The sequence below is a fragment of the Dipteris shenzhenensis genome, unplaced genomic scaffold (genome assembly GCF_047967505.1).
Source record: "Dipteris shenzhenensis isolate YYH24624 ecotype China unplaced genomic scaffold, Dip_SZ_1.0 scaf0436, whole genome shotgun sequence".
Classification (NCBI taxonomy): domain Eukaryota; kingdom Viridiplantae; phylum Streptophyta; class Polypodiopsida; order Gleicheniales; family Dipteridaceae; genus Dipteris; species Dipteris shenzhenensis.
This window is the reverse complement of record NW_028239742.1, coordinates 43,382-52,500: the sequence shown is the minus strand read 5'-3', so window position 1 is coordinate 52,500 and position 9,119 is coordinate 43,382. Positions and strand designations below refer to the sequence as shown.

At 44.3% G+C, this 9,119-nt stretch overlaps 2 non-coding genes across 2 annotated transcripts; both read right to left on the bottom strand.

The window, feature by feature from the left end:
• Positions 1-492: 492 nt before the first annotated feature.
• On the bottom strand, positions 493-564 carry TRNAN-GUU (transfer RNA asparagine (anticodon GUU)). The gene has a single exon. It is a non-coding gene; the product is annotated as a tRNA-Asn (tRNA).
• A 4,033-nt stretch (positions 565-4,597) lies between these two features.
• On the bottom strand, positions 4,598-4,671 carry TRNAP-GGG (transfer RNA proline (anticodon GGG)). The gene has a single exon. It is a non-coding gene; the product is annotated as a tRNA-Pro (tRNA).
• Between the last annotated feature and the right edge of the window lie 4,448 nt (positions 4,672-9,119).

The following is a 9,119-nucleotide window of genomic DNA, read 5'->3' as shown; positions in this document are numbered from 1 at the left end:
GGTGGAATCTCCGGTTTTACAATCTAGTAACAAGTCGAGCGAGTAGAAGCCTTCGATACATCTAGACTCCGACGAGGACAAAACAAAGATTGATTGATTTGCTTATCCCAACCATTCAGTACTCTGGAGTAGGGATTCTCGAAGAAGCGACGCTAGACTCGGATCCTTAGAAGCATTAGATTGGCCAAGAGAAGGGAGGGTATGGAGTCTTCTATCCATTATTAGAGCTTAAAATAGGCATGATATTGAATCCTCTATCGGTTGATCGACTATATGGTTATAGTCCCGATTCGGCATACGGGTGTGGGAGAACTACCTCATTACTGAGAATCTCGAATGTGGATAATGTAAATCTTCAAAGATACTATCGGTTTCTACGATATATATTATGAGGAGGTACCTCCCCCTCCCCTGACGTAAGTGAAGTATTATCCCTATTGAAGGGAGGTACATCATCTAGACTATCTTCTATCCTACTGGAAATGGATGAATCTCCCCGGGTGGGATTTGAACCTACGACCAATCGGTTAACAGCCGACCGCTCTACCGCTGAGCTACCGAGGAAAGTGGCAGATGATTCAATCCCATATACTTCCAGAGACTCTTGTTCCTTGAGCCGCCCCTTGATCTGCAAGACGTTAACCACTCGAAGACCCAAAGCTTTCTTCGAGACTTCATGAACCTCGCGTACACCCTAACTCTCATTATAGGAAGAAGCAGTAATGATAGCAATCCCTTTTGCCTTCTCGGATAGAGCCTACGAATCGGGGGGGGGGCTGGTGTGGAAGATCTCGGTCATGGTTGATCTTGGTCGTGATTGATCGCCCCCCCCCCAACCCCAAGATGCATATCGATCGATCACCAATCACTAGTTTCTATTTCTCCTTTTCCGGAAAACATAGTAGAATAGTCACAGGATACTTATAGAGGTATAAGGAATATCTTGGAAAGGAGAAGAAAAAAACTCTTAGGAGACAAGAGAAACGAAGGCAGTTAGCAGTAGAATAATACCAATCATCAATCCGAATGAATAAGAAGATACTCTCCCGCCCTCCCCATATCTTGCGCTTTCTCCACCTATGGAACTCAAAATACCGGTGCCATTAATAATTCCGTCAATTACCCATTGGTCGAAAAGAAGAGTTAACTCACCCAGGAATCGAATACCTCTCACTAGAAGGATATCGTAGTAATGATCGATGTAACCCCGGTTGTGTGACCAGTCCCCAATGAGACGGTTAAATGAACCCATAGATTGTTTGGCAAAAGGATCAATATCACCGCAAGGTTGTGTGTGAGAGGATATCGGTCCATAAATCACGTAGGAGATAGATATTCCGGCTAGTGATAGACCAACCGAACCTGCTGAATCTATTAGCAATTGTACCAAATTTTCGGGATTGTTGTTGTCCTCTGAAAAGCCTGCAAGGGGAGTTAACCACTCGGATAGCAAATCGGGACCAGTTTCTCCTCCAGCGAGATTGACTCCTATTGATCCAACCAACGAAGTTGGTATCGACAGTACTACTGAAGGCAATACCATCGAAACGTCTGATTCCTTAGGATATAGAGACTCAGAACGAATATTGGACTCTGCAGAAACTTTTCTATCGACTGAATCTTCCCCGTCATAACCTCCTGCTGAATCGACTCCTTCGTCTCGCGGGGGTGGAGGAACATCATACCCATCTCCACTCGTTGCTATCGTTTTGGTGTTACTCCGAATGACACTATTCATAGAGGAATGGGATGAATTGGTACCGCCACCGGCGCGTAGATTCCCCTCAAACGTGAGGAGATAGATGCGGAACATGTAGAAAGCAGTTGGAACTGCTGTGAATGAGGCTATACATCCGGGGGGAAAGGAACGTAGCCAACTCTTTGCAATAATTTCATCTTTGGACCGGAAACGAGCTAGAGGTGGTATACCACAGAGAGAGAGAGTACCTGAAAGAAAAGTGATTCCAGTAATTGGCATATATTTTCGCGAACCACCCGTGGGAGACATATTTTGACTTCTATTGGGAGAGTATCCGACAACCCTTTCCATCGAATGAATTACTGAACCGGATCCGGGAAATAGCAAAGCTTTGGGATGGGCATGTGTAATGAGGTGAAACAACGAAGGTTTATAAGCACCGAGACCTAGAGCCAGCATCATGTAGCCCAATTGAGACATAGTAGAATAAGCTAAACCTTTCTTGATATCCTTCTGGGCAAGAGCTATCGTCGCTCCCAGTAGAGCCGTTATTCCGCCTATCCAGGAGATAACATTCATGCTTAGAGGTAAGGTTTCAAACAATTCAAGCATTCGAGCTACAAAAAAAATTCCCGCAGCTACCATAGTAGCGGCGTGTATAAGAGCCGAAATAGGTGTGGGTCCTTCCGTTGCATCGGGCAACCATACGTGGAGTGGGGATTGTGCAGATTTAGATACCGGACCCAAAAATGGTAGAGGAGCACATGTATTGGCAAGGGAGGAGCCGGCGCTGTTGTTATCAATCAACTCACTAAATCAATCACACGATTCGCGGATCTCGAAACTACCAGTTATCCAATACGTACCTAATATACCCAATAATAATCCGAAATCTCCTGTACGATTAGTTGCAAAAGCTTTTTGGCAGGCATTAGCAGCACTTGGTCGTGCGAACCAAAAACCTATCGGCGAGTAAGAGCACATCCCTACTAATTCCCGAAAAACATGAATCTGTATTGGATTGGGACTGAACACTAATCCTGACGTGGAGGCAGTGGAGAAACTTAAATAGACGGGAAACCTTACGTATCCCTAGTCGTGACGCATATGACTATCACTGTAAATCATAACCAAGACACCTATGGTGGTGACTGATATCGACGTAATGGAAGTAAGTGAATCAACTGAAAATCCTATCTTTGGAGAAATATCGTCGTTGGGAATCCATGACCATGAGTATTCAAAAGTGGAGCGACCAGTAACTTGTTGCCAGAATGTTGCGATAGAGACGGACATAGCTGCGGCTAATGAAAGAACACTGAGCATAGCACGTATACGACGAAGGCTCTTAGTGGCTTTTGGAAAAAGAAACGATGCCAATCCGATCAAACCAGAGGTTACGAATGGGCGTGAGGGGACAATCCAAGCACATTCATAAGATAATTCCATAAACATATTTAACCCGGGTTGGAACTCTTTCTGTCAATAGTTGTCAGATATATGGAGCGTCGAAGAATGGAATATATATGGACAGGTGAGATCACGCGTATCAAACCGAATAATCCATTTGTTTCTCGTTCTGGTGCGAGCCCGGCGTCGAGACTTGACAAGGAATCAAATGTGTCGGAGATACTTATCTAGGTTCCATTTTTTGACCCCAAACCGATTGAGTTGTTTTGGGTTATTTTTCACACGACAAGACTATTACGGATAGACATGCAGCAATTGATACTGGAGGAAAACAACTCCGAGTAGAACCGGGGAGATTCTATGATGTTCGTCACTTCGCTCTGCTTGGGCACAACGCATCAGAGTCCAATACGGTAATGTCGATATATCGAGTTTCATTGGTTTGTCACGGATCCAAAATTGATCTCGGACATCCCCGGCTGAGTAACGCAACTGCTAGGGGGCGCGTCTTGCATCCCTGTTTCGAGAGGAAGAAAGTGATACGGAAGATCCATTCTAAGAAGAAGACGCGAAGGAAATCGGGATACAGACAGGATTTGGTTCGATCTGTAGTAGATCCCATTTGCTTAAATGGAAAGGAGTTGGTTGGTTAGCAAATTGTTATCATAAAGAAGTCAATGATTCTTGCTGGGATTCTTTTGCATAGAATGGAAACCCAGTTCCCCCAGTTGTTCCCCTTCTAATGATTCTACGCAATCACCCCCTCCCTCATTATATTGATTCTACTCGTACGTATCAACATACTCGTCGCATTCATTTCGATGATAAAACCGAATAGATAGATTTCATTATGGCAGTTCCAAAAAAACGTACTTCTAGGTCGCGGAGGAAGATTCGCAATCATATTTGGAAGACCCAAACTAATGAAGTAGCATCGAAAGCTTTTTCTCCAGCTAAATCCATTTTGACTGGACGGTCGAGAAGTTTTTACTATGTGACAAATGAAAAAATTTCTGAAACTGGTCAGTAGTACTCCCCGGTTGTAACAGGAATTGCCGTATCAATAGGACGTGGGGTCGGTCGGAATAGATAGTGAACTATTTGTTTGTTGGAACGGGGAAGACGAGATAAGTGATTGTCAGGGAACTTATTGATGAATTTGGATCCCTAGTAAGTAGTACGGGTACATGTTGATATTATTGCGTGACGGTACCGTGCGGTAAATAAAATCCAAATACTAACAGAGTTGTATCAATGAATGTTGGTAATAACCACGAGGGGGGGGGGGTTACGTGCATGAAGAAGGAGCCCAATCCCTCTCTTCCTTCCTATGATACAAGGGTCTCGATCACGATCATCGATTTATCTCTATCCCTACTACGAATGGGTATGGGTCGATAACACCCAAAGAGAATCGGGAGATAAATCTGCGTTCCCGGAACGGGAACGTCTTCTATTCCGTTTAAAATATGTTCCGACCTCGTTTATTCGGAATAGCAGGATTTGAACCTGCGACCTCCATCACCCCAAGATGGCACGCTACCGAGCTACGCCATATCCCGTTATTCCTATACAAGTATAGCGCCGTATACCTAATCAACTATAGACAGGGAAGGTCCCTTGTTGTGCGTGTGTACTCTCCCCCAGGAAGATTGACGATTAACCCGAAGATGTGATATCATTAATTACGATAAGTATAACGAGTAGCGAGCCGCTATGGTGAAATTGGTAGACACGCTGCTCTTAGGAAGCAGTGCTAGAGCATCTCGGTTCGAATCCGAGTAGCGGCATTTAATTTCAACCTGCAGGCGAGGGCTGTGTCTGATACAACCACTGGGAAAAGCAGTAGGAATAGGGAATTCTCCCCGTTTCGACGTTTAAGGGGTAAACCCGAAATCTCCTGGGAATAATGGGTGGGTGGTACATACTCTCCAAAATCTCACTAATTCACTGGATTCTCCTCATTACGATTCACACCGATATAGAGCACATATTCGCTCACATTTCTTTTCTTACGCTTCTTTCCGTCACTCTGTTTCACCGGATGGGGCTGGCTCGCAAGCTCAAGAGACTCATTAGTTTGAGCGTTGGAGGTATGACAATTGCTTTCATCTGTATAACGGGATTTACGACGATTCGTCGGATTCAACCCAAACATCTACCACCGAGCAATCTACATGAATCATCTATGTTTCTTTCACGGAGCTTCTCCCCAATGCATGTAATTATGAGAATTAGGAGTCGGAACGAATGGTCAGGTGCAGTCACGGCACCAGGTGCCATGTCGACCCATGGATTCGCAACTCTGGGTCTTCCTGAGGAAATGCAACAATCCACACCGCTAGTACCTGCTCTGCAACCTCATCGGTTAATGACGCATGTAAGTATGATGCCACTAAGCCATGTGACTTCGTTATGTGGATCTCCATCAGCAACATCTCCACCGATTGCCACCTATGACGCAGAACAATTTTCTATCCCCGGTCCAAATCAAGAATTTCCTACCTGGACCCCCTCTCCGGGAGTGGATATACACTGCTACGAGCAGGCAGGAAGTAATCCGAGAAACAGTTTTCATCGACTATCCTTGAATTCACGTAGGTGCCGATTGATCCACCAATTGGACCGATGGAGTTATCGAATCATCAGCTTAGGGTTTCCTCTACTGACTGTTGGTATTCTCTCTGGAGCAGTGTGGGCTAATGAAGCGTGGGGATCCTACTGGAGCCGGGACCCTAAGGAAACCTGGGCATTAGTGACTCGGCTGATATATGCTATTCATCTCCATACCAGAATAACTAGTGGTTGGCAGGGGGAAGGGCCTGCTATTGTAGCATCTACAGGATTCTTCATTGCTTGGATTTGTTTCTCAGGGGTTAATCCACCAGGAATCGGTTTACATAATCACGGGTGGCTTACTTAATAATTAGGTAGAAGACCGCTAATTCGATCGGGGGGAGAGATAACAAAAAATGTTACCTCGTCAGATGCTTGAAGTGTTACATGTAATCAATTCGTGATTTGAATCAGAGTCTGCATGAGGAATCGCGCTGTGGATTCCTCACCCAGACATTCATGCAATTACGTCGCCAGCGGCATGGATTCCCACTGCCTTCCCTTATAGGAATTAATACCAGAACCGCTTCCAAGAGTAATCCTCATTGAATAGATATGTTCGACTACCGATCCAAACGATACTGCGTTTTATTGCCCCTCTACTATCCCATAAAAGAGTACGGAACCAGGATAGATAGTATTTTGTGATTCCGTAGAGATGCAACCATGTCTGGATACAGACCGATACCGAGGATTGGTAAAGAGAGACAAATCGATATGAATATTTCCCGCGGTCCGGAATCAACTGAATATGGATCCGAATAGTTGGATATTCTGTATCCGTAGAATATTCGACGTAACATAGATAACAAATAAATGGGAGTTAATACTGTACCAATCGCTTCGACTACTACAACCGATAACTTAGATATAGATGAATAATGCTGATTAGTCACTATTCCTGGAAATACCATCAATTCCGATACAAACCCACTCATCCCGGGTAATGCAAGGGATGCCATTGAGAAGATACTAAACATAGTAAATATCCTGGGCATTGGGGTAGCCATCCCCCCTAATTGATCGAGATAAAGGGTACGTGTCCTATCGTAACAAGTCCCTGCAAGGTAAAATAGAGCGGCACCTATTAACCCATGGGAAATCATTTGTAACACAGCTCCATTAAGACCCGTATCTGTCACGGATCCAATTCCAATTGTTACAAAACCCATATGGGAAATTGATGAATACGCTATTCTCCTCTTAAGGTTACGCTGACCCGGCGGAATCAGGGATGCATAAACAATTTGGACTGATCCGAATAGCACCAACCACGAAGCAGGTATGGAATGAGCATGAGGTAATAATTCCATATTAATTCGAATCAATCCATACCCTCCCATTTTTAGTAATACCCCAGCCAGCAACATACATGTGCTGTAATGTGCTTCCCCATGAGTGTCTGGCAACCAAGTATGAAAAGGGAATATTGGCAGTTTCACGGCATACGCCACGAAGAATCCTAGATAAGAAAGCACTTCTAGTGATATAGGATGTGATCTGCTTGCCAAATCTCGGATATTGAAGGAGGGTTCCTGGGTCCCGTAGAAACCCATAGTTAGGGCTCCTATTAGGAGAAAGATAGAACCACCAGCTGTGTATAGAATAGACTTCGTGGCTGAGTATAGACGTCTCTTCCCACCCCACATACATAAAAGTAGGTAGATTGGGATTAATTCCAACTCCCACATAGGAGAGGAAAGCGAAATGTCTCGAGAAGCAAACAGTCCTATTTGGCCGCTATACATGGCCAACATCAAGAAATAGAATAGACGTGTATTCCGCGTAACTAGCCAAGCTGCTGAGGTTGCCGAAGTAGTGACAAATCCTGTCAGTAGAATGAGACCCATGGAGAGTCCATCAATACCTGAACTCCGATGGGAATTGATTGAATTTATCCAACTAGAATCCTCCACCAATTGAATGCATTGATCATCGATATGGAAGTGACAATGAAAGATATAAATGATTAGTAGAAATTCCGATATACAAATGCCTGGGGTATACCACCGAACGATCTTATTCCCATTGGAGGGAAGCATTGGAAATAGCGAACCCGCCAGAATCGGAAAAAGAACAATTGTGGTTAACCAGGGTACGTTACTCATCGTGGATGGAAAAATATTTTAGCGGGGGGGAGGGGGGGGGGAATCTTAATACCCCAACTCATACTCAATAGAATTGAGTATGAATCTTTGAGTATGAGTTGGAAAGAAAACGATTCGATTCTTGAATCTCTTTCTTGACCGATGAATCAATAAGCTAGACCCATACTACGAGTCGTCTCAGCTCCCGGATAGACGCGTACACTCGAGGAATCTGTTGGACAAGCGGATTCACGTCTCTTACAACCTACACAGTCTTCTGTTCTAGGAGCAGAAGCAATTTGATTGGCTTTACACCCATCCCGGGGGATCGTTTCCAATGCATCTGTCAGACAGGCTCTTACGCATTAGGTGCAACCAATACATGTGTCATAGATCTTTACTGAATGTGCCGTCGAATTTGTTCACTCCTATTGGATTGACGTGTCAAAGATATTCTCCTGTTGGGGTTGTTGAGGTGTACCTACCCTCCCCCCTGCCCCCTACCCCTTATTTTCCATTCAATCAAATCTAAGATTTGTATTGATTTGGTTTTTCCGCATCTACCTACATAGACACTCCGTGGGTGGAACTCTCCCATCATCCTCGTGAAATGAATGGGTTCTGCAATATGGGGAGGGACGGTACAAGACAATTTTAAGGAACGGGATAGGTAGGGATTCAGATAGGTATGACATAATTTTTCGGAATGAAATGCAATTGTTAGGGGGAAAACGACAGCATTACCAGCTGGATGTGATACACCTGCATTGAATAGCGATTCGCCCAAATAAATAGCGTCATCGACGAATCAATTACCATTTTAACAAATCAAATTGATCGATACGAGTCGATCTTCTATTACGCTGGATGACCGAAGCAATGGATAACCCAATAGCAGCTTCGGCAGCTGCAACGGCTATTACGGATATTGAAAAGATTTCCCCCTTCATTTGTTCATTGTCAAAGAAATTGGAGAATGCTACGAGATTTATATTAATGGCATTCAGAATCAGCTCAAGACACATCAGTGCCCTAATCATGTTTCGACTCGTGATTGATCCGGAAAAGCCAACGCGATAGGGATAAGCACCTAGAATCAGTCCATGTTCGAGCATGATGTATTAACCCCCGGAAACTTAATTGGTTAACCTACGAGATGAGTTTACGAGAAGTTGTAATTAATTAGAAAGATGGGGAGTCATCTCCAGACGACGAAGCAGGTTCTTCGTCGGGTCTGGTTATTCCTTCACCACGAGCCATTGTAATCGCCCCTACTGAAGCCACTAGGAGGAGGATAGAAAGGAGTT